Genomic DNA, 23,098 nt, shown 5'->3' on the forward strand with positions numbered 1-23,098 from the left:
ATAACTGCCGACGAAGGAACATGGAATTCCATGACATCATAAGCATACAATGTCATGAAGTTCCACGTTGCTCCAGAGGCTACAGCCATTAATATCACCACAGTATTTCTGTGGTGTTATCACTGTGTTACTGTGTGTATGTGTGTGTGTGTGTACAAATACTTTACACATTGCCTCTAAGATTAGCCTGACTGATTGTGCAAGCTACCAAGGGGGTGAGCAGGGATTATCCTAGCTGTGTGACTCCTTTCGCTAGAGTGAGGGTCCCTACTAGGACAGGATTCAAACCACTGCCAACTAGAGACCCCAGTTCTAATACTAATCATCAGGCCTTGCTGACTATCTTTGGCAATCCAAGGACCAAGATGCAACCTCGAATTGAATGAGGAGAATTAAGATTCCAAGATTATGCTTATACAATTGTGCATCAACCTGGAAAGGATCAAAATCCTGCTGACTGCTTTTCAAGAGTGCCCATTCAAGGTCACGACACAAATAGCTAAGGCCTACATCAATTTCATTGTCAATTCAGGTACAACAGCTGCTGTATTATCAGCCCAGATTATCACTGCTACGAGTCATGATGGTGACATGTTAAAGTTCAAAGACATAGTTGCACATCACTCATGGAACAAACATGATTGTCCACTAACTAATAATGGCGAACATCAAAAGTGTAAGTGTCAAGGCTGAATTGACCGTAACTCAGGAAGGAGTTTTTCTGTGAGGATCGAGGATCCTAATTCCAGAGAATTTTATGACAAAAAGTGATAGAGGTGGTTCGCAAAGGACATTGTGGTATTGTTGCGACACAGAGAGCTCGACGAGATAGACTTTGGTTTCCATACCTAAATGAAAGAGTTGAAAAGTAACTTAAATCCTGTCTCATATGCAATTGCCTGTCACCCAAAGTCACTGAACACAAGCTAAATATGTCAGAGCACCCCAAACATGCCTGGAGAAAGTAGCCATTGATTTATTTTGTCTACTTAATAATGGATATAATTTAATGGTGATAATAGAAGAATATTCAGGTTTCCATTGGTCGAAGATCTTTCATCATTGAGACATGCATGAGTGATTGAGAAACTTGATGGCATATTTGCAACTTGGGGTTTGCCGTAAAGTCAGACAATGGTCCACACTTTAATAGCAAAGAATTTAAGGAATTTCTTGGACACCTTAATGTGAAATATCAAAAGATCACACAGGTGTGGCCACAGGCCAGTGGGCTTGTAGAGCATTTTATGGGTATGCTGAAGAAAGCAGTGTAGTGTGCAACTCTGGAGAAGCTCTGTTTAAAAACATTACTGAACTCTACTCTATGAGCTTATTGTGCTACATCTCACTCAACCACAGGTGAAAGTCCTGTGACTTTGATGTTTGACAGAGCAATGGCAACCATTATACCCCAACAGACTACTCAAAGACATACTAATGAAAACTTGTACGAGGGACTTAGTTCCAAACCAGAAAATGAAAATGTATTCAGAAAAGAGACGGCATGCGAAAGACCTCTCGTTCCAAAGGAAGATTTGGTGATTGTTTCACAGCCATGGAAAATTAAATCTGATGTTCCTTACAATGCTGGACCTCTTCAAGTAGTGTCTGCCAAAGGCACATGATGACTGCCTGCACACCAGAGAAGTCCCTTATCAGAGAGTCTCCTCACTTCTGCCCTGTGTTTTATTGATCTTCAACTCAAGATTGTGAAAGAAATACTCACTGTGAAAGCTCAATGCCTGTTGTTGATTCGTTACCATCACAGGCAACTTCTGACATTGAAGACAACTGTTTACAACTTCCATTAACCAGATCGGGTTGACAGATCAAAGCGCCAAGAAGATTAATTGAAGACATTTAATTGTACATGTTTCTCTATATGTAAATTTTTGTGTCGGCCCCATGGTTTTCTAAAAATTTGTACTTTTTCATTTAACAGAGGGGCAGATGTAGTGTCTTGCATGATTTGTAATGGAACCTTTATGGCTCCCAAGAACTCCGTATCAGTGTGGGATGTAATCGCTAGAACAGAATGTATGAGACCTTGCTTTGGAATGTTGGAGTTCACAGGTAGATGCAGAGAAATAAAGACGCGTGGTTAACAGTTTCATGCGTGGCCTCATCACTCAGCGGGTACCAAGATGACGCTACGGTCAGTAAGGTCAGGAAAGTGTAGATATTAGCGTCGCTGCTGTTGGAGCTGAATTACCAGGTTAATGAAACCTGACAGGTTGTCTAAACCACATTATCATTTTACGCTGACTGATGGATTCAGGAGATATCCTGTCTCTGACCATATACATAGTACCCAATTTAGAAAATAAAATTAACTGAATCCGAAAATACAACCTTGCAGTCCGCGTGACTTCAAGTTGAAAGAGAATTAAGTTTGCCTTTAAAGCCAGGAAGTAAATATGCAATTTAAATTTCATTACCTTCAGAAACCAAGGTCCCTAATCCTTGGACCTTACCAGCACCCTTGAGAGACCCTAACTCTTACAGTCGTGCATGCAAGAACAACCTGCAATACCTTACTGTAGGAAAGAACCATCTTGCCTGGCATGTTACCCCCATTTTTACTTGTGTGTCAGTTTGTTTTTGCCTGTCTTCCTGGGATCCTGCTAGCCAGGACCCCAGTGCTCATAGTTTGTGGCCTGAATGTGTTCCCTGTGTGGTGCCTAAGTGTGTCACTGAGGCTCTGCTAACCAGAACCTCAGTGCTTATGCTCTCTCTCTCTTTAAAATTGTGACCATTTTTACCAATTCTGATCGGATCACTGGAACACCCTCATAATTCCCTAGTATATGGTACCTAGGTACCCAGGGTAATAGGGATCCAGGAGATCACTATGGGCTGCAGCATTTCTTTTGCCCCCCATAGGGAGCTCAGACAATTCTTACACAGGACTGCCACTGCAGCCTGAGTGAAATAACGTCCACGTTATTTCACAGCCATTTTACACTGCATTTTACACTGCACTTAAATAACTTATAAGTCACATATATGTCTAACCCTCACTTAGTGAAGGTTAGGTGCAAAGTTACTAAGTGTGAGGGCACCCTGGCACTAGCCAAGGTGCCACCACATAGTTCAGGGCAATTTCCCCGGACTTTGTAAGTGCGGGGACACCATTACACGCGTGCACTACATATAGGTCAATACCTATGTGTGGCTTCACAATGGTAACTCTGAATATGGCCATGTAACATGTCTAAGATCATGGAATTGTCCCCATGGCAATCTGGTATCATGCCAATCCCATGCATCCCCGGGGCTCCAGCATGGACCCCGGGTACTACCAAACTAGCTCTCTGGGGTTTTCACAGCAGCTACAGCTGCTGCCAACCCACAGACAGGATTCTACCGTCCTGGGGTCTGGGCAGCCCAGTCCCAGGAAGGCAGAACAAAGGATTTCCTCTGAGAGAGGGTGTTACACGCTCTCCCTTTGGAAATAGGTGTTAAGGGCCTGAGAGGAGTAGCCTCTCCTGGCCTCTGGGAATGCTTTGAAGGGCACAGATGGTGCCCTCCTTGCATAAACCAGTCTACACCTGTTCAGGGATCCCCCAGCCCCTCCTCTGGCGTGAAACTGGACAAAGGAAAGGGGAGTGACCACTCCCCTGTCCATCACCACCCCAGGGGTGGTGCCCAGAGCTCCTCCAGTGTGTCCCAGACCTCTGCCATCTTGAATGCAGAGGTGTGAGGGCACAATGGGCATCTCTGACCGGCCAGTGCCAGCAGGTGATGTCAGAGACCCCTCCTGATAGGTGCTTACCTGGTTAGGTGGCCAATCCTCCTCTGAGGGCTATTTAGGGTCTCTTTTGTGGGTTTCTCTTCAGATAACGAATGCAAGAGCTCACCAGAGTTCCTCTGCATCTCTCTCTTCAACTTCTGCCAAGGATCGACCGCTGACTGCTCCAGGATGCTTGCAAAACCGCAACAAAGTAGCAAGAAGACTGCCAGCAACATTGTAGCACCTAATTCTGTTGGCTTTCTCGACTGTTTCCTGGTGGTGCATGCTCTGAGGGCTGTCTGCCTTCACCCTGCACTGGAAGCCAGGAAGAAATCTCCTGAGGATCGATGAAATTTTCCCCATGCTAACGCAGGCACCAAACACCTGCTTCAAAAGTCACCTGGGTCCCCTCTCATCTCAAAGAGCTTGGTCCCTGGAACACAGGAGCTGGATCCAAGTGACCCCGACAGTCCAGTGGTCCTTCTGTCCAAATTTGATGGAGGTAAGTCCTTGCCTCCCCATGCCAGATAGTAATCCTGTGTTCTGCGTGAACTGCAGCTGCTAGGGCTTCTGTGCACTTTTGCAAGGAATCATTCATGCACAGCAAAGCCCAGGTCCCCAGCACTCCGTCCTGCATTGCTCAACTCACTGAGTTGACCTCCGGCTTCATGAGTCCCTCCTTTGTAGTGTTGAGATGACCGCCATGCTCAGATTTCTTGAACACCTGTTCAAGTACTTCTGCGGGTGCTGCCTGCTTCTGCATGGGCTCTCAGTACTGCTGAGTGCCCCCTCTGTCTACTCCTCCAAGGGGTGACCTCCTGGTCCTTCCTGGGCCCAAGCAGCACCCATTTTCTTTAACCGTGACCTTTGCATATAGCAAGGCTTGTTTGTGGTATTTCTGCGTGGAAACAACTCTGCATCCTCCAGCATGCCGTAGGACATCGTCTGTGAAAAGGAGAAGTTCCTGGTATCTTCCGTTGGTGCAGATCCTTCAGCTTCTTCCACCCAGAGGCAGACATTTTGCACCTTCATCTGGGGTTTAGTGGGCTCCTACCCCCCCTGGACACTTTCGTGACTCTTGGACTTGGTCCCCTTCCTTTGCAGGTCTTCAGGTCCAGGAATCTGTCTTCATTGCTTTGCAGTCAGTTGTTGCCTTTGCAGAATCTCCTATCATGACTTTAGTGTGTTTCTGGGGAAGGAGGGTAACTTTGCTCCTATTTTTCAGAGTCTTGCGGTGGGGTATCTTGGACACCCTTAGTGTTTTCTAACACTCCCAGCGACCCTCTACACACAACACTAGGCCTGGGGTCCCTAAGTGGTTCACATTCCACTTTCTAAGTATATGGTTTGTGTTGCCCCTAGGCGTATTGCTTCCTATTGTATTCTACAGTGTTTGCACTACTTTTATAACTGTTCACTTACCTGATTTTGGTTTGTGTGTATAATTTATGTATTTTACTTACCTCCTAAGGGAGTATATCCTCTGAGATGTTTTTGGCACATTGTCACTAAAATAAAGTACCTTTATTTTTAGTAACTCTGAGTATTGTGATTCTCATGATATAGTGCTATATGATATAAGTGGTATAGTAGGAGCTTTGCATGTCTTCTAGTTCAGCCTCAGCTGCTCTGCTATGGCTACCTCTGTCAACCTAAGCTGCTAGAACACTACTAATCTACTAACAAGGGATAACTGGACCTGGCACACGGTGTCTGTACCATCAGGTACCCACTATAAGCCAGGCCAGCCTCCTACACTTACTCCCAGAGAGATTTTCTGGCAATCACAAGACATTTCCCTCACACATCATGTTTCATCATGGGCCTCACATTTGTCTGAAATTATTATAGTGACGAACGGGTCCCGCACCATGTAACCCAGGGAGCCTGTATACAAAACCTACTCGACATGAACCTCGAGGTGTTCTCACGAATAAAAATTCTGGCATGGGTCCATTGTAAGGTGGATAGGGGTGTAATTATGCTCCAAAGCATTAACAAGCATTTCTAATGCAATGGGTCTGGCATTTGCTCAAGTTAGAGCAATTAGTGTTGTAACCTGCTAACCGGACTTTTTTCTTGCCACATAAATTGAAAATTAAAAGAAAAACTGTTTCACATAAGCGAGCCGATTCACAGCCGCCATGAGCATCAGCGATAAGGTGAGACGCAAAAGGAAAAAGAAGTTTGCTCGAGGTCAAACTTATTGGCAAAAGTGAAATTATCCATGTAACCGGGACGATGGCCAAGGCAGTAACAAAACCTCTCTAGGAGGGACAGAGGTCATCAGAGGAGTTTTGAAGGACAAGCCCACGAAGGAGTGGTAATGATGGGCGTGAGGTGAGCGTTGTTAAAAGCCCAGATACATACCAACGCGTCAGAAAAGCAGTGCTTGCGCGCTGCAATGCTCGATCAAAAAACATTAAATGGGCTAAATCAGATGTATGGTTTAAACCCATACTACAATGTGGTGTTCTGCGGAGCTAGCACTTTTCCAGAAACCTCTGTTCTAATTAGGAGCCCGACCAACTAGCACTCACCACTTAAAGTTGTTTTGGGTGCGTATGATAGGTACTCCTAGTAGGAATATTCGGTTGGCATGCGGAAGAAACTCTTCCTGGGACTGTAGCACCGACTTGGAGTGAACAAAAACAATGAATTTTATTCAACTCTGACCTGTCATTTGCACCCCAATTAATGATATCTTCAGCTCCATCACTCTACAGAAAAAACTATCCCCTCTGACGAACCAACTATCAGCTGGAGTTCCAAAGGCACCCTAAATCTTGTGAACTTAACAACAAATATTCCTGGAATCAACTACTGCAAAATTCATTGAGAACTTAAGATTCTACTTGCATTTTGTGTTTTCTTCTCGTGTCAATGCGCCACAAGCTCTTTGCATCAATAAAGTACTTGCGCCATAAAAACATTTTACCACCAGACATTCCAACTAATAGAAGTTCCTGCTTCATTAGACCGATTTGATTTTATCATCAGCTGCAGTGAAGTGACTGATTAGTATTAAATCGAGCCACTTACTAGCCTGGTGAAACAAGAGGTAACGTATTCGGGCCAAAAGAAGCTTAAGGAGTTTTGTTTGAACAAAGGAGAGAATGTGGAATGCCGACTGAAACCTCAAGCTAAACCTATGAATGACAGCACAAGAATAGATTGCCCATTATTTTTTGTAATAAATTCAGGTTGCAAAGGCGCCATTCCTTTCCTATCAATTCCACACTGAGATATGTACCCGTTACATTTTTTAATGCATGCTCCACAGATGAAATAAAAACATGTATTTGACATGTTAAAGTCGTGTAGGATTGTGAATGTTCCCTCTGATATCACAGAATATTCAGAACATCTGTTGGTGACTGTATGGCAGAGGAACACAATTAAACACAGCTGTTGCATTAATGGATATTTGAAACAGGATTTAATTTTAATTATTTAGCCTTTCATTATGTCAGACTGAGCACAATTACTGTATGGAATTCCACTCTCGCTGATTCTGAGTGGCCACTGTTCCAACCGCGGCTCCTCCGCAATGGTGGAGGAGCGTTGCCCCACTGCCTCAGAGCCTGTAGCTGAAAAATAAAATAGTACTTAAATATTGTTTTATTTTTCAGCTGCTGGCTGAGCCAGTGTGTGAAGGGAGGGGTAGGGCTGGGCAGTGGGAGGGGGGCGGAGGATTGTAGTGAAATGCACTTAAATGTGCATGTCAATTTGGCCGGCCATTTTAGGCCACAGCACTAGCATAAGGGGTCTTTACTGTGTGGTGGGGCTCTGACACACAGTATACACCAACTCCTTTGGACAACCATTAACGCACAACAAGAAACAAAATATAGAATTATGGACCCGATTAAGAGGTCTCCTAGTTTCTCTTTCAGGCAACAGAGAACGGGGGAATCAATGTATAACTGGTAAAAGTGAAAAATAAATATAAGTGCATATTTGTGTCCTCCTTCTACTTCCTGTCCGCCCTTTAGTTCCAGAATGGTGAGCAGCATCACGAGATTTAAGACGCAGGCACAGATGTGCATAAACTACAGTCCATGAGGACATCAACACCAGAAACAAGACTAGTGGTGAAAAAATACTAAGAGGTAGCGAAAATATACAGATAGTTAAGAAATATAATTAATATTCGAGTGTGTAACAAAATTGGCTAAAGGCTACACGTTGAACATGATGTCACAAAATGGCAACTGCAAAAATATATGCTTTCTTTTGCCATTGGCCAATTAGATTTTGTTTTAGTTTTTCACTATGAGTTGTAGTATAATGAGTATGAGGGTCTACCTTTGATAATCCTGGACTTAGTTTCTACTGCATTCATGAAGAGCCACTATTTAAAATATGTTAGATTTGTATATCATGCAATTGAAAACATACTTGGGGAATGGATGTAAGGCTAGGAAATAAGACTGGGGACGGAATGAATGGAAGTAAAAGGAACCAACACAAAATCCAGGGGCTATTAATGCCAGGAGTATTAAGGCACATTCTGTGAAGAGGTTAAGGACTGAGGGCCACATGTATGAAGATCCGGTTTTGCGACTCTCAAAACCGGATGTACAACAGTGTCAATGACACTGTTTGCAATTCGCAATTGGGTCACAAATGACATACCTCATGAATATTCATAAGGTAGGTCGCAATTTGCAACCCCATTAGAATGGCGGCACTCATAGGGATGGTGGTCTGCTGGGGTCAGCAGACAACCATTTCTGTGACTGCTTTTAAATAAAGCAGTATTTTTTTTTTTAAATGCAGCCCGTTTTCCTTAAAGGAAAACTGAATGCATTTCGAAAAAAAAACAATAAATTTTTGTTTCATTTTTTCAGAGCAGGCAGTGGTCAGTGGGACCACTGCCTGCTTTGAAAAAAAATGTTTTCGCATGCATTCACAAAGGAGATGGGGTCCCATGGGGACCCCTTTCCTTTTGAGAATGGGTTAGCACCAGTTTGAGGCTGGCACTAACTGCGATTGTTTTGTGACTGCATTCGTGGTCACAAAACAATCATACATTGGACTGCGACTCGCAATTAGGAAGGGAACGCCGCTTCCTAATTGCAACTCGCACACCATTTTTGCGATTCGGTAAATAGATTACCGAATCGCAAAATAGGGTCTATACATACCAAAATGTTTTTTTTACTGTCGCAAACGGTCCCATTATGGGAATCGGGCCATTTGCGACAGGAAAAATGATACATACATCTGTCCCTTAGCTTTGAACATCTAGGATATTATTTCTTCCACCAGAAGAGATTTAACTAAGGTTTGTCTCCCAGCAGAAAACCCTTGGGGTTAATTAGTACACTGGATTAGGATTGTAAAAGACATCAGGAAGAGGGTAGCAATGTAATTTTAAAGGAGTGGGGGGATTGGGAAAATATTTTAGGATTAGGATTGTAAAAGACATCAGGAAGAGGGTAGCAATGTAATTTTAAAGGAGTGGGGGGATTGGGAAAATATCTTATGCGCCTTATCTCAGGCCCCAAAATAGACTAGGAAATTTTCCAGCCAAATCTACATGCTACTATTAGATTTAGGAAAAGTAGAAAGTTAATTCCTCCTGCTTTACTGAACTGCTGCCTTGCTGTGCTGACTTGCTTCCTGCTGCCCTCTTGCCTAGGTGAGAAGGACTGGACCAGCATTTCTGAACCCAGGACCACAGGACCACAGAGGTCTAGTTGGCTGACCACCTGATCCAAAGCCTCAGGGCCCCAACAGGCTCTCTGCCATTTGTGCGTCTGCCCTGCCAAGTGGTGCCACCCCAGTCCTGGACCTTTTGAAGTGGACCCAAGGTGCTCTGCCAGCTTCTGTGGACCTAGGGGAACCAACTCAACTCTTGTGCTGCATACCCCAGAGAAAAACTGACACATGACCGCTACTGTGTGGATTAGAACCACTGGAAAGATCTGCATGGCGTCACAGCCCATTGCTTCATCGGAACCGCTGCTGTGAGATGCATCTGCAGCACAAGCTCTTGAATCCCTCATCCACAGCATGCATGACAATGATACCAGACTGCGCATCGCAGCCTCACAGCTCCTCGGAATCGGCATATCTCCTTGACTGTGTGATGCATGCTAGGCAGTGATGCAGGCCCTCACACCACAGCCTTGCAGCATTTCAGAACTGATACATTATTTTGGCTGTGCTATTCATCTGCGACGCAGATCATTGAAACACTCCACAAACCTTGATTTATGGTACTCTCTTCAGCAGGCCTAACTGGATCCCTGCAGCTGGCCCATTCTACATCACGGTTGGCCTAAATTTGTGACTTTTCCCCAGTCCGGCGTGGTCAGATATCCACAGTTGGCCCTGTATGCCTTTTGGCAATATTTTTAACTAAAATATTCAAATTCAATAATTCTGGTTCTACTAATTGGATCTTTGTCATTTTGGTCTTGTTTTATTTATTGAAAGTTACTCTTTTTTTACTGTGTTACTATTTAAAGTGTTGCACAAATAGTTTACACATTCCCTCTGAGTTAATCCTGCCTGCTCTATGCCAAGCTACTCAAGGGTTGAACACAGGTACATTTAGGATTTGCTTGTGGCTTCAACCTGAGAAGAACTGTGTTTGCTACTTGAGAAGGGTTTCAATCCCCTCAACCAGTAACCCAATTTCTTGCATCACACCAAGAATATGACTGTACCATAGAACTTCAACCAGAGCCACTGATTCATCATGGAAGAATCTATATGTTAAGCCCTTAGGAAAACATGGTTCTCAAATAATATTGGAGGGGGAAAATAGCCAAGAGGTTTATTTGTAACTCTAGTTAGTCGACTGTCTTTAATAACATTAGGATACCCTTTCTGGGAAGATGTTGCACTCTCTAAATCTGTCATTCATTCATTCACTCACCACAGGAATATGACTTTCAAAGACCTTCATCTAGGATTTCAGTTCTTCATTGGAGAGTCCATCCTTTAACCTCTACAGCGTGAAAGAATATCTGGAAGAGAAATTAGCCCACAGGATTATTGTCACGCTGTGTCAATTTCACGGGTGACAATCTTTTTCAGCTTGAAATCTAATGTGTTGGTTTTGGAGAACTGAAAGCAAGTGTGTACAATAGATATCCTCTGTCCTCTCGTTTCTGGTGAAAATCGTTCCAAATTAGACCTTAGAGGAGCTTATAATTTGGTCAATATTAGAGAGGGAGATGTGTGGAAAACCGCCTTCAATATCAAATATGATCACTACGAATACCTGGTGATGTCATATCGTCTCTCCAGTACTCTTGCTGCTTTTCAACTCTATGTCAATTATGTGTTTAATGACATCCTTGACACCTTTGTAGTAATATATCCGAACAACATATTACTTTTTGTCAAACCTGAACAACAAAAATTAGAAACACCTCAGACAAGTGCTGATATTGAGAGAAGATTCTCAATATTTGAAGGTTGAGAAATGAATATTTGACAAATTTCATTTATTATGTTTGGTTTTTGAAGATTCAGCCAAGGAAATTCCTATGAATCCACACAAGGCAATAGCCATGGCTCTTGACCCACTCCAAAGGATGTGAAACAAATGTAGAGGTTTTGGGGATCTGCAAATTTCCATTGAAACCACAGTGAGACTTTCTATAGATTATTAAGCCAATAACCAAACTGACAAAAATATAATTGTGTATTAAAAGGGGAGAAGAATAAAACAAAGCCTTCCAGACCTTCATAACCTCTTTTACTACAGCATAGATTCTGATACATCCAGAGTGTGCTCAGTCATTTTATGTGAAATGAGATGCATCCTTCTTTTCTTTCAGAGTTATTTTGTCTCAGAAACATCCCAATACATCCATAAGAATACAACTTTAAAAATGCAACAAACATGTGCTGCAGCATTGCCTTGCCCTTTTCTAGTTGAGGGGTCCAAGATAATTTGTATCTACCTTTATTCCCAAATAATCAAGTCTTTCCATCCACTCAAAACAGGCAGACCCTAGAAGCTATTTCCCACAAAAGGCTTATGTGGCTCAAAGGCCATTTACTTTGTTCTTTGCGTAATGATTTTTAGAGCCTTTAGATCACAGAAAGTTTGGAACTTGGTCATCAAATAGTGCAGGCAAATAGAGGTTCAAGACAGCAACATAGTATCATCAGAAAAGAGTAAGGCCAGAATGTATAGATCATTTAGTATAGGAGAATCATGTACACAACTCAAAAGAGCATTGTTGATGTAAAGGTGGAAAAGGGTCACCCCTTTGCAGACAGGGATGTACTCTGTATGTTCCTCCTTTTTTCCACAGTGCAACTCGCATAATTGTTTTTATGAAGCCTGGCTATAATTGTCATCAATGTTGTCACCATGCAGATGGATCACGCAACTTGGTGCAAGAGCAAGGCAAACCTTAAGTGAGACTTATGAAGCCATGCAAGGTCACCGCGAGTGGCCCTGCGTGGCTTTATAAATCTTTAATTAATGTAAGGCAGTGCAAATTTCTCCATTACATTACTCTGCATGAGGGAGGCATTTCATTGGGTGTTGCAAGAGTGTTCCCACGAAACATCCATGGACCTTGCTGCATTCCCAGATTTACAAGAACTTGTCAAAAACACGCCCCCCCCCATGAAAGGCAGAACACAGAGAAATATCTTTATTTTTCCTCCTTCTATGTGTGCTGCATTCTGCAGCACACATAATAAGAGGAAAACGCCTCTCAGGATTGTTTTTGTACAGGAATGTGTCCCTTCCTGCACAAAACTAATCCTGCATGCAATGCAGGGACCAGTCTACCAAGGGGCAGAGGGTGCCAGTGCAGGGGAAAAAGACAGGAATGATACATATCAGATAAATATAGTGCATTCCTGCCTTTTCCCTCTGATGCAGAGCAGTGCAACAAAATGACTTGCTGCGCTGCCCTTCGCCACAAAGCCCATAAATATAGGCCTAAGTGTCTAGGGACCAGATCAAAGGCAATTCTTAGGTCCACAATCATGACATATAAATGATATATACTTAAATGAATGCATTTTTCATAGAATTAAAGACAGCTGAAACACTTGATCGATGGAACCACCTTGAGCTCTAAAGCTAGCCTGAATGGGCTTTAACACTCAGTTTTCAACTACCAAATACTCAATTGGTTCTGTCTAGTTAAGATCTTTTGTAGGTTGTCCAATAGAGTAATTGGTCTACAGTTGCTTGGAATATCTCTGTCCCCCTTTATAGAGATTGGTATGATCTCTGCAGCCATGCCATATATCAAGTATCTCTGCACCAGCAACTATAGTAGTGATAAAAGATTGATATAAAGCCCAAAATGCAACATCTTAATGAAATTCATCCCCTAAGATCTTATCTAGTTCCGGGGCCTTCCCACGTTTTCAAGGTCTCAAAGGCACCTGAGTGTCTGCAGTAGTAAGAACAGCAGGCTCAATGTGGACCAAGATCCACCGGGGCTTACAGGATATTACGTTCACCCACTGGGTCACGCCCCAACATACTTGCACATGTGTATACATATAAATTTATAATTTCAAAATGTTCAACCCAGGTAAATGGTGAAATAAAGTGATCAGTAGGTCTACTTCCCTCTCTGCTGCCATGAGCAACTATACGCCAATAGGAAGCCATATCTCTGTTTTTGTATGTCTCAATGAGGTCTGTCCAACCAGCCTCGTCCCAGTTTTGCTTACTTGTATTTGAGGTACGCTTGTAATGTAAGCTGGCAGCTCCAATTAAGGATGGAATGCATGTTTTAATTACTAGGATAAGTCAGGACTTTGCTATAGGACAACTGCTACAACTGGTATAACACCACAAGTTGTTAATTTTTGTATTCGTTTTTATGGCAGGGGTTCTGGGTGTCTATTGGAACAATTCCTTGAGTTGGGAAAACAGGGAATACTGAATATCAGTATTAGGAATATCCCACCATGGGAGATCAGCAAAATGTGCAATAACGGAATAAAAGTCATCATAACTCTTCACTATTGCCTCTTTGTCTGCCTGCACACTGCACAATTTAATTGTCCTAGTGTTATTGCCTATTAATGGCTCTACAGACATTGGTACAATATTTTCAAGAAAGTTAGTTATTAAAGTGGCACTCATCCTATGATGCGTTGCACTGTAATCGCTCTTTGTTTGGTGGACCGCAATTAAATCAATCATTTTGTCCCGTAATGCAGCATCCAGAAAGATGAGTCAGTCACTCATTCAAAATGTAATGTAAAAACAGCTGGCATCATACCTAAATGATGATTGTCTGGGGGTGAAATCAAGGGATTCAATATTCAAGATGGTAGTTAATCAGCATTTCTTAATGTTGGATCAATGGGGTTTAACCTGGGAAGGGATGCATATTGCCCCCAAGGACAGTGGTGTTACGTTCGCATGAAGGCCCAATTGTCCTGGGGCAGTATGAGAGAAAAGACTTAACTTGAACTGAAACCTAAGGGAATTGGGAGGAACAGTAACTGCATCCAAAGACACAAGCCCATCTACCAATCTCGAATATCTAGGTGTCAGCTTGATCATGTCATGGCTTTTCCAATTCTTGGATACTCATTGAGCCCCTGTTATGTCAGAGAGAATGAGGGAAAGACAATTGCAGTGGGATCTGATTCAGTAAATCACCTTGTTTTTTAAGAAGTCGCTGGCTTCCCTTATATGCACTCTCAACTTTGAGACATTGACATTGTACTCAATCTCAAGCTGGGTGCCCAATGGCCCATGCCTGCCTCTCATCCCATTAGATTTTTCCATGTGGACCCAATGTGATGGAGGTAGTGTACCGGATAAATTACTGATGTTATTACTGTTTTATTTTTAGAGAAACCGTTCTGTTATCCTTCAGGGTATAAGAATAGCAATTGCCCAATGGATTCTGTGTTTGCACCAGAAAAAGTGGTAATGCATAGTCTTCCTTGGTCTGTCTATTGGCTCATTTGAGAAAGGTTAGAGCTTATTGTAATGTATGCTACTCATTCTGCATGCGCGAAGCTAATGTCTGCCCAGATATTTCAGTACTTGTACATCCAAATCAGACCTATAATTCAAGGAAAGAGGTGTATTAGGTACAGCCTCCCTTTGTCTCCCTCTCTTTGCTGACCTGCATTGTAGGAAAGTACCCTCTTTTTTGCCATGGTTACCCCATTTTCTGCCTGATGTCAATGTGCTTGACTCTGTTCACTCGGATCCTGCTAACCAGGACCCCAGGGATTATGCCCTCTCTTCTCTAAATGTTGTCACTACATACTGGCAACCAAGTATTTCACCCACAATTGGCATACTGGTGCCCCCTTAAAAGTCCCTAGTATATGGTACCAAGGGCATTGGGGTTCCAGGGGATCTCTATGGGCTGCACCATTTCTTTTGCCACCCACAGAGAGCCCATGCAAAGGCTTCTGCAGGAGTGCCATTGCAGCCTGCATGAAAAGGTGCATGCACCCTTTCACTTCCATTTACACCGCACTTCAGCCGTGAGGGCAGGGTGCAGAGTACCTGTGTGTGAGGGCACACCTGCACTAGCTGAGGTGCCCCCACGACCTCCAGGATCATTTTCTAGGACTTTGTGAATGCGAGGATGCCATTTTACACCTGCACTGGAAACAGGTCACTACCTATGTGCAGCTACATGATGGTAAATTGGAACATAGGCATGTTTGGTATCAAACATGTTGAAATCATACCCCAATGCTTTTGCAAGCACTGTTTGTATGATTCCATGCACTCTGGCGGCTCCTTAGAGTACCCACAGTACTGCCATTCCAGCCTTCTGAGGTTTTCCAGGCAGCCCCAGCTGCTGCCACCTCTCAGACAGGTTTCAGCCCTCCTGTTGATTGAGCAGCTCAAGCCCAGGAAGACAGAACAAAGGATTGCCTTTGGGAGAGGGGTGTTACACCCTCTCCCTTTGGAAATAGGTGTTACAGGCTTCGGAGGGGTAGCCTCCCCAAACCTCTAGAAATGCTTTGACAGATGGTGCCCTCCTTGCATAATCCAGTCTACACTGGTTCAGGGACCCCAAGCCCCTGCTCTGGCACGAAACTGGACAAAGGAAATTGGAGTGACCACTCCCCTGTCCATCACCACCCTAGTGGTGGTGCTCAGAGCTCCTCCAGAGAGTCCCTGGGTTTTGCCATCTTGGTTTCCAAGTTGGCAGGGCACTCTGGGAACATCTGAGTGGCCAGTGCCACCAGGTGACGTCAGAGCCCTCCCCTGATGGGTGCATCCCTGTTTAGCTGACCAATCCCCCTTTCAGGGCTATTTCGGGTCTCTCTCTTGGTTGGTTCTTCAGATTCGGATCGCAAGACTCCAGCAGGAATCCTCTGCATCCTTTACTTCACCTTCTCACGAAGAAACTGCATCTGGACTCTCCAGTAACTCTACAAAGTGCAACAAAAAAGCAAAGATGACTTCTGCAACATTGTATCTTCAGCTCCTGTCAGCAACTGCAACTGTTTTCCAGCCGTGCATCCTCAGAGGATAGCCAGTCTTTAGCCTGCTCCAGAAGAACAAAGGTATCGCCCTCAGAGTGAAGGAGTCACTCCCCTGCTTCAGCAGGACCTCTCTGCAACGTCCACTGGCGGCCTGGGTCCCCTCTCCTGATGAACTGCATGGATCCTGCCTCACAGGTGGTGGACTGAAGTGTTCCTGACTGTCCTGACGTCCTACTGTCCAACTTTGGTGGAGGTAAGAGCTTGCCTCCCCATGCAAAACAGTACCCCTATTCACCATGTGTTTTGAAGTTGCCAAGGCTTGCTGCCATCCTTCTATGAAGTTCTTCATGCACCGTGCAGCTCTGGCCCCCAGCACTCCTTTCTGTGATGCACAGCTACCTGCGTGATTCTCAGGCAGCGTGGGACCCTTTGTTGCAGTGGAGCTTGGGCCTCCTTTTGCACCTTCTTTGTCTCCATGCTGTTGGACTCCTGTGCATGCTGCCTCATCTTCTGAGGGCTCTCTGAGTTGCTGAGAGCCCCTTCCGACTCCCCCTCTGGGTAGAGTTCACCAGGTCCCTCCTGGTCCCGGGCAGCACCATTTTCTGCTAACCGCGAGCTTTGCGTGTGCCAAGGCTTGTTGGCAGATTCCAGCGACAAAAACAAAGACTGCAATCATCCATCTGGTGTGGGACTTCATCTGTCCAACCAGGAACCTGCGTCAGTCTTCTTCGGTGCAGTACTGACTGTTGTTCTTCACCATTGGTGCTTCTTATGCACCTTCATCTGGGTTAGCAGGGGCTCCTGTCTTCCCTAGACTCTTCTGTGCTTCTTGGACTTGGTCCCCTTCTTCCACAGGACTTCAGGTCCAGGAATCCATTGTTGGTGTCTTGCAGTCTCTTCTGGTTCTTGCAATATCTTCTTTCTCATGTACTTGTGTGTTCTAGGTAAGTTACTATGATTTCCTTGGCTCTGGGGTGGGTTCTATTACTTACCCTAGTTTTTTTCCAATCCTCCCAGCGCCCCTCTACACACTACACTTGCCTGTGTGAGAAACTGACATTTGCATATCACTTTCTTAGTATATGGTTTGTGTTCCCCCTAGGCCCATTTCTTACTATTTTTACAGCTATTTCTGCATACTAGTGTATATAATTTGTGTATTACATACCTCCTAATGGAGTATAGTCTCCATGGTATTTTTGGCATTTGTGTCATGTACATAAAGGTACTTTACTGTGTGACTACAGTGGTATTGAATGAGCTTTGCATGTCTCTTAGATAAGCCTTGGCTGCTCAGCTACAGCTACCCCTAGAGAGCCTGGCTTCTAGACACTGCCTACATTTCACTGTTGCCAGTACTGGAAGTATCATTCCATGCACTCTGGGGGCACCTGAGGGGACCCCCATCATTGCTCCTACCAGTTTTCCAGGATTGTCTGGGCGGCCCAAGCTACTGACACTCCTCAGACAGGTTTCAGCCTTCCTGCTGCTTAAACAGCTCAAGCCCAGAAAGGCAGAATGAATGATTTCATTTGGGAGAGGGGGGTATCACCCTCTCCCTTTGGAAATAGGTGTTACATGGCTTGAGAGTGGTAGCCTCCCCAAGCCACTGGTATGCTTTGAGGGGCACATTTGGTGCCCTCCATGCATAAACCAGTCTACACTGGTTCAGGGACCCCCCAGTCCCTGCTCTGGCATGAAACTGGACAGTGGAAAGGGGAGTGATCACTCCCCTGTCCATCACCACCCCTGGGGTGGTGCTCAGAGCTCCTCCAGAGGGTCCCTAGGTTCTGCGATTTTGATCCTAGGTTGGCAGGGACCTCCAGGAGCATCTGAATGGCCGGGCCAGGCAGATGATGTCAGAGCCCCCCGATGGGTGTTCACCTGGCTAGGTAACCAATCCCCCTTTCAGGGCTTTTTAGGGTCTCCCTCTGGGGTGGGTCCTTACATTCGGCTTGCAAGACTCCAGCAGGATTCCTCTGCAACCTCCACTTCAACTTCTGGCCATTGGAACTGCGAATGGACCCTCCAGGAACCGACAACGCTGCAATCCATGAAAAAGACTCTTCTGCAACTTTGTTTCCACTGCCCCTGCCAGCTTTGCAACATTTCCCTGGCTGTGAATCCTCAGAAGACAGCAACTCTTCAGCCTACCTAAGAAGAAAGAAGGAATCTTCCTTGGAGTGAAGGAGTCACTCCCCTGCATCAGCAGGCACTAACTGCAACAATGACCGGCTGCGTGGATCACCTCTGCTCCTGAGCTGCATAGATCTGTATCACTGGTGGTAGTCTGGAGTAGTCCTATTGGTCCTCCCGGTTAGCTGTCCAACTTTGGTGAAGGGTGAAGCCCTTGTCTTCCCACGCAGGACATTACCCCCATGCACTTTGTCTCTTGCAGCTGCCAAGGCTTGTTAGCATCTCCTCCAAGGGATCTTAACTACATGCAGCTCCAGCCCCAAGCGCTTCTCCCTGCAACGCACAGCCCTCTGCATGGTTCTCCTGTGGGGTGGGACCCTCTTCTCTAGTGCTTCATGGGCTCCTTCTGCGACTCCTGTGTCACTGTCCTGTGGGACTCCTGTGGGTGCTGCCTCTGCTTCTGTGGACTCTCTGTATTGCTGAGGATCCCCTCAGGCTCCCCCTCTTGGGTTGAGTTCTCCTGGACCTTGCTGGTCCCCGGCACCACCACTTTTCCACCAACCGCAAATTTGCCTTTGCCAAGGCTTGTTGGTGGAATTCCTGCACCGACACCCATCTTCAATCTTCACTCCAGTGTGGGACATCTTCTGCATTCCTCAGGAACTCTCTTCCAGCTTCTGGGCTGCAGTGCTGACCTGTTCATCACCATCGACCAAGTCCTGCAAGTACAGCTGGGTGTGTAGTACCTCCTACTCCTCCTGGACTCCACTGTGACTTTTGGACTTGGTCCCCTCTCTCCACAGGTGTTCCTCTCCAAGAATCCACCACTGGTTTCTTGCAGTCTTGTCAGGGTGTCTTCTTTTCTTCTTTTCTTTCTGTTTGGGTGGTTTGAGGAAAATCCAGTGATTTACTCCTGCTTTCCTGGTCGCTGGGGGGTACTGTGTTACTTACCTTCGTGGTCTCCTAGTACTCCCAGCTCCCCTCCACACATTCCACTTACCTAGGTGTGGGTCCTGCATTCACATTCCATTTTTTAGTATATGCTTTGGGCTTCCCTTAGGGTCACAATTGTCTATTAGCTTTCCACTGTTTTCTATCCTTTTCTATGCCTATTTCTGATTGCTAGTGTAGATATTTATTGTGTTTACTTATCTCCCAAGGGAGCATTGCCTTTTTAGCAATTTTGATATTGTGTCCCTAAATTTAAGTACCTTTATTTTTATAACACTGTGTGGTTTCTTTCATGTGTGTAAGTGCTTTTTAACTACAAGTGGTATTGCATGAGCTTTGCATGTCTCCTAGATAAGCCTTGGCTGTTCATCCACAGCTATCTCTAGAGAGCCTGGCTTCTAGACACTGACTACACTCTACTGATAGGGGAACCCTAGATCTAGTATAAGGGTAAGTATCATTGGTGCCCACAACACACCAGGCCATCTTCTTCCAGGCAATGCAATCACAATCTATATAAGACAACTCATTTTACAAAAAGCCATATTGATACTCATCAACAAGTACACCAGCAGTATTCCACGCAATTCCAGAATTGCCCAACTGCCGACAATTTTTGGAATGCAATTTTTAATTAAATTGTGTACCACAATTTGCATATTAATTTGTACTAATATGTGCACCAAAATCATATTCTAAGTACTTCTAAAGTCCTAAACTACCTTATTGTTACACCTAGGTCATTCCTACGGTCTGCCTAAGTGCCTTCAGGGTTGGGTGCAGTGTACATATAAACAGGGACTTTATAAAAGATGTTTTATAAGCCCTGATGAGGGGAAAACAGTCACATTTATTTTTCCACATTGTAGTCAATGGGCCCCATAGGCTGACATGGAGAGACTTTATTGTACAATAATAAAGTCTTGTTTTTAATAGAAATAAGCTAAATATAGCAGGTTTGGTACCAAATTAAATGTTATAATACATCCACCAACTTGACAGTATTGAATTTAAGATAACTAGCACAGTTAAAGAGTTTTGAAAGTCTTTCTGAAAGTTTCCAAATTCAACCCTATAGTGCCCTTTCTTGATTGGTGAGCCGCTGCCAGCCTGAGCCAGGCTGCCTTGATGAGAAGTGGCCTGGGCTGAAACAAAGGAAGCATCTAGTGGGTGGTGAACAGCTACAGCAGATGGCAGAACAGGATGGTGTAAGAGTAGCCAAACCGGTTTTCAAAGGAGGGATGGTCACTTGGGACATAAACTGGACCGTTTCTTACATCTCCAGACATCTAGGAGCCCCTGATTAGTTTAGGAGAGGGGGTGGAAGGGGTGTGTTTTTATGTATTAAGCTTAGCCACGCCAGTGGGTGGACTCATCCAGATCCAAACTCTAAGACTGAATTTTTGCCATCTTGAATTTTTGAAGAATGTTTCTTCCTGGGACAACTTTGTGCCACACTTCCTAGGAAGTCCTTACTCAAGAGGGTGGTAGGCTGTACTCTATTGGGCAGGAGCACCCCCCCTGCTTCCCACTCCAAGGAGCAAAGATAAATGTGGCAGAGCTGCCCCACAATTCTGATACCTGCTGGAAGAAGATACTGGAAGAAGAAGAACTGCCGTGCTGGACCACTGGACTGCACCTGGACCCTGCACTCAGAAGGGCTGCATCAGCTGCACACTTTGGGCTTCAGAAAATGACTTTGCCTTGCTTCTGCAACTCCAGGAGTGGACTCCCTGTAAGCTAGAGGTACAAAGAATTTAACCAAAGTCCCCTGCATCAGGTCCTACAGGAATAGCCCAGCTGACCAGTGTCAGGTGGCCATTTAAGGATTCCGACCAGGTGAATTCTGGAAACTGAAGTTTCAACTTCCAAAGAGCAACTCAGAGCCTCTGCAACCTTGGAGACAGTGTATGCACTTTGAAGATCCAAAATGTACTTCTGGAAGAAGATTCAGAAGTTTGGAGCAACTTTGGAAGAAATCATCATAAGTGGACTGACCTGATGTCAAGAGTTAAGCCGGCCACCATCAACTGTGACCCAGCCTGAATTTCAGGTTCACACCGCTGAAAAGCTCGGGAGCCCTAGACTTTCAGGATTTGACCAGGGGTTCACAGAAAGTCAATCCAACGATGTCACATCGAAATCAACTTGCTGAGGAGGACCGTCTGAGGTCAGGAAAGAAAAGCTGCAGAAACGTTTTTAAGTGCAAAGGTAAACGTTTAACCAAGGCCTCCATCTCAATGTATCCGAGCAGGGCTCCATTGCTGTCGGCCTCAAATTTTTACTTTGCCCCAGTCAAGTGCAACCAGATATCCCCGGTTGGTGCTTTTGGTTTTTAGGCACTAGAAAGCATTTATTTTACATGTAATCTTTAAAAATTAATTATTCTGGTTCCCTACATTGGATTTTTGTCATTTTGGTGTAATTTTTAAAACAAAAATATTTTCTGTTTCTTCATTTTCCATGCCTCCATGAGGTGAATGCCATTTTGTGGTCTCAGTATGTTTGTTTGTGTATGTGTTTGTTTATTTGTGTGTGTGTGTGTGTGTGGGTGTGTGTGTGTGGGTGCGTGGTGTGTGTGCGTGTGTGTGTATGTGTGCGTGTGTGTGTGTATGATGGTGTCCTTTTTCTTTATTCTCCATGCCCCCTTCTTTGCTAGTCATGCCAGTTAGTATTTGTAATGAATTAACTTTATTTTTGTCTCTTCCACAAGGGCCTGCCTCTACCCTCTTCCCAAAACCGCCTTATGGGATTTGGAAGGTCACCAATAGGTATTAATCAAATTATTCAATTTTTCCTTGCACTCAAGCCTCCCATAGGAGCCCCACTTAGGCCTTGGTGGAACAGCAACTATTAAATATTCAATTAATTCAAGTTTGCCTGCCTTTCATAGGCACTTCATGGGCCCTGAAGGGACACTGGATATTTTCATATTACTTTATTCAATTTTGCCTGCCATCTGCCTTCCCGAGGGCCCCCATGGGCTCTAGAGGGACATCAACTATTTATTAATCAACTTGTTCAATATTACCTGTCTCCCCTACCTCCCTCCGGGGACCCATGGGATACAAAATGACACCAGGAATATTTATATGAATTTAATTGTTTTTATTTTTTTTATAATATTGTTATGATGATGATGAATATTTATTACATGTATTGCATTGATAGGAATTGGCAAGTTTCACTCTCTCCCATCTTATTTTTTTATTGCTTGCAGGTGCTCAAGAGGATAGTGACAGAGACAAATAAAGGTCGGTGACTTAGCCAACACTGAAGTCCAGAGAAACTTCTCTGCTAAGTGCCTTTGCTTGTGAAGCTGACGCATACAAAAAGTAAAGATGATGGCCCAAAACATGGAGGGTCCTGCCAAGAAAGTGGCTTTTGAGAAGCAGTCTGTTGCCACTGCCACAAGGTTTTACAGCAAAACAGTATGTCTGTTTCAACCTTCACTGGCCAGGAAGAAGCTCGGAGGAAGATTATCCCTGGATCGACAACCATACCACCATCACCACTAAAACTAAAGCAGATACGTCTCAGTGACTACAGTCAAGGCTGACCTGTGAATAAAAAAATCAACAGTAAACAGAATCTTCAAAGGAAACTCCACAGCAACCATAATCTGCTGCATCTGATTTTCTGGGGGTGAGAGCAGAGCAGTCAGTTAGGCTTCCTGCTGAGCAAGATTTTGTTGTGACTGCTTTCATACTAAGAACATTGGCGTCACAAACTCATACAATAAAAAGAAGTACGCTTCTTCATCTTCTATAAGGCCAACTTCTGATGATCTTTAATTGGATTGGATTGACAGAGACCAACCACAAGAGACAGGGTAAAAGGAAAGTTCCCAACAGCCTT

Source organism: Pleurodeles waltl, chromosome 2_1 (genome assembly GCF_031143425.1).
Source record: "Pleurodeles waltl isolate 20211129_DDA chromosome 2_1, aPleWal1.hap1.20221129, whole genome shotgun sequence".
Lineage (NCBI taxonomy): Eukaryota > Metazoa > Chordata > Amphibia > Caudata > Salamandridae > Pleurodeles > Pleurodeles waltl.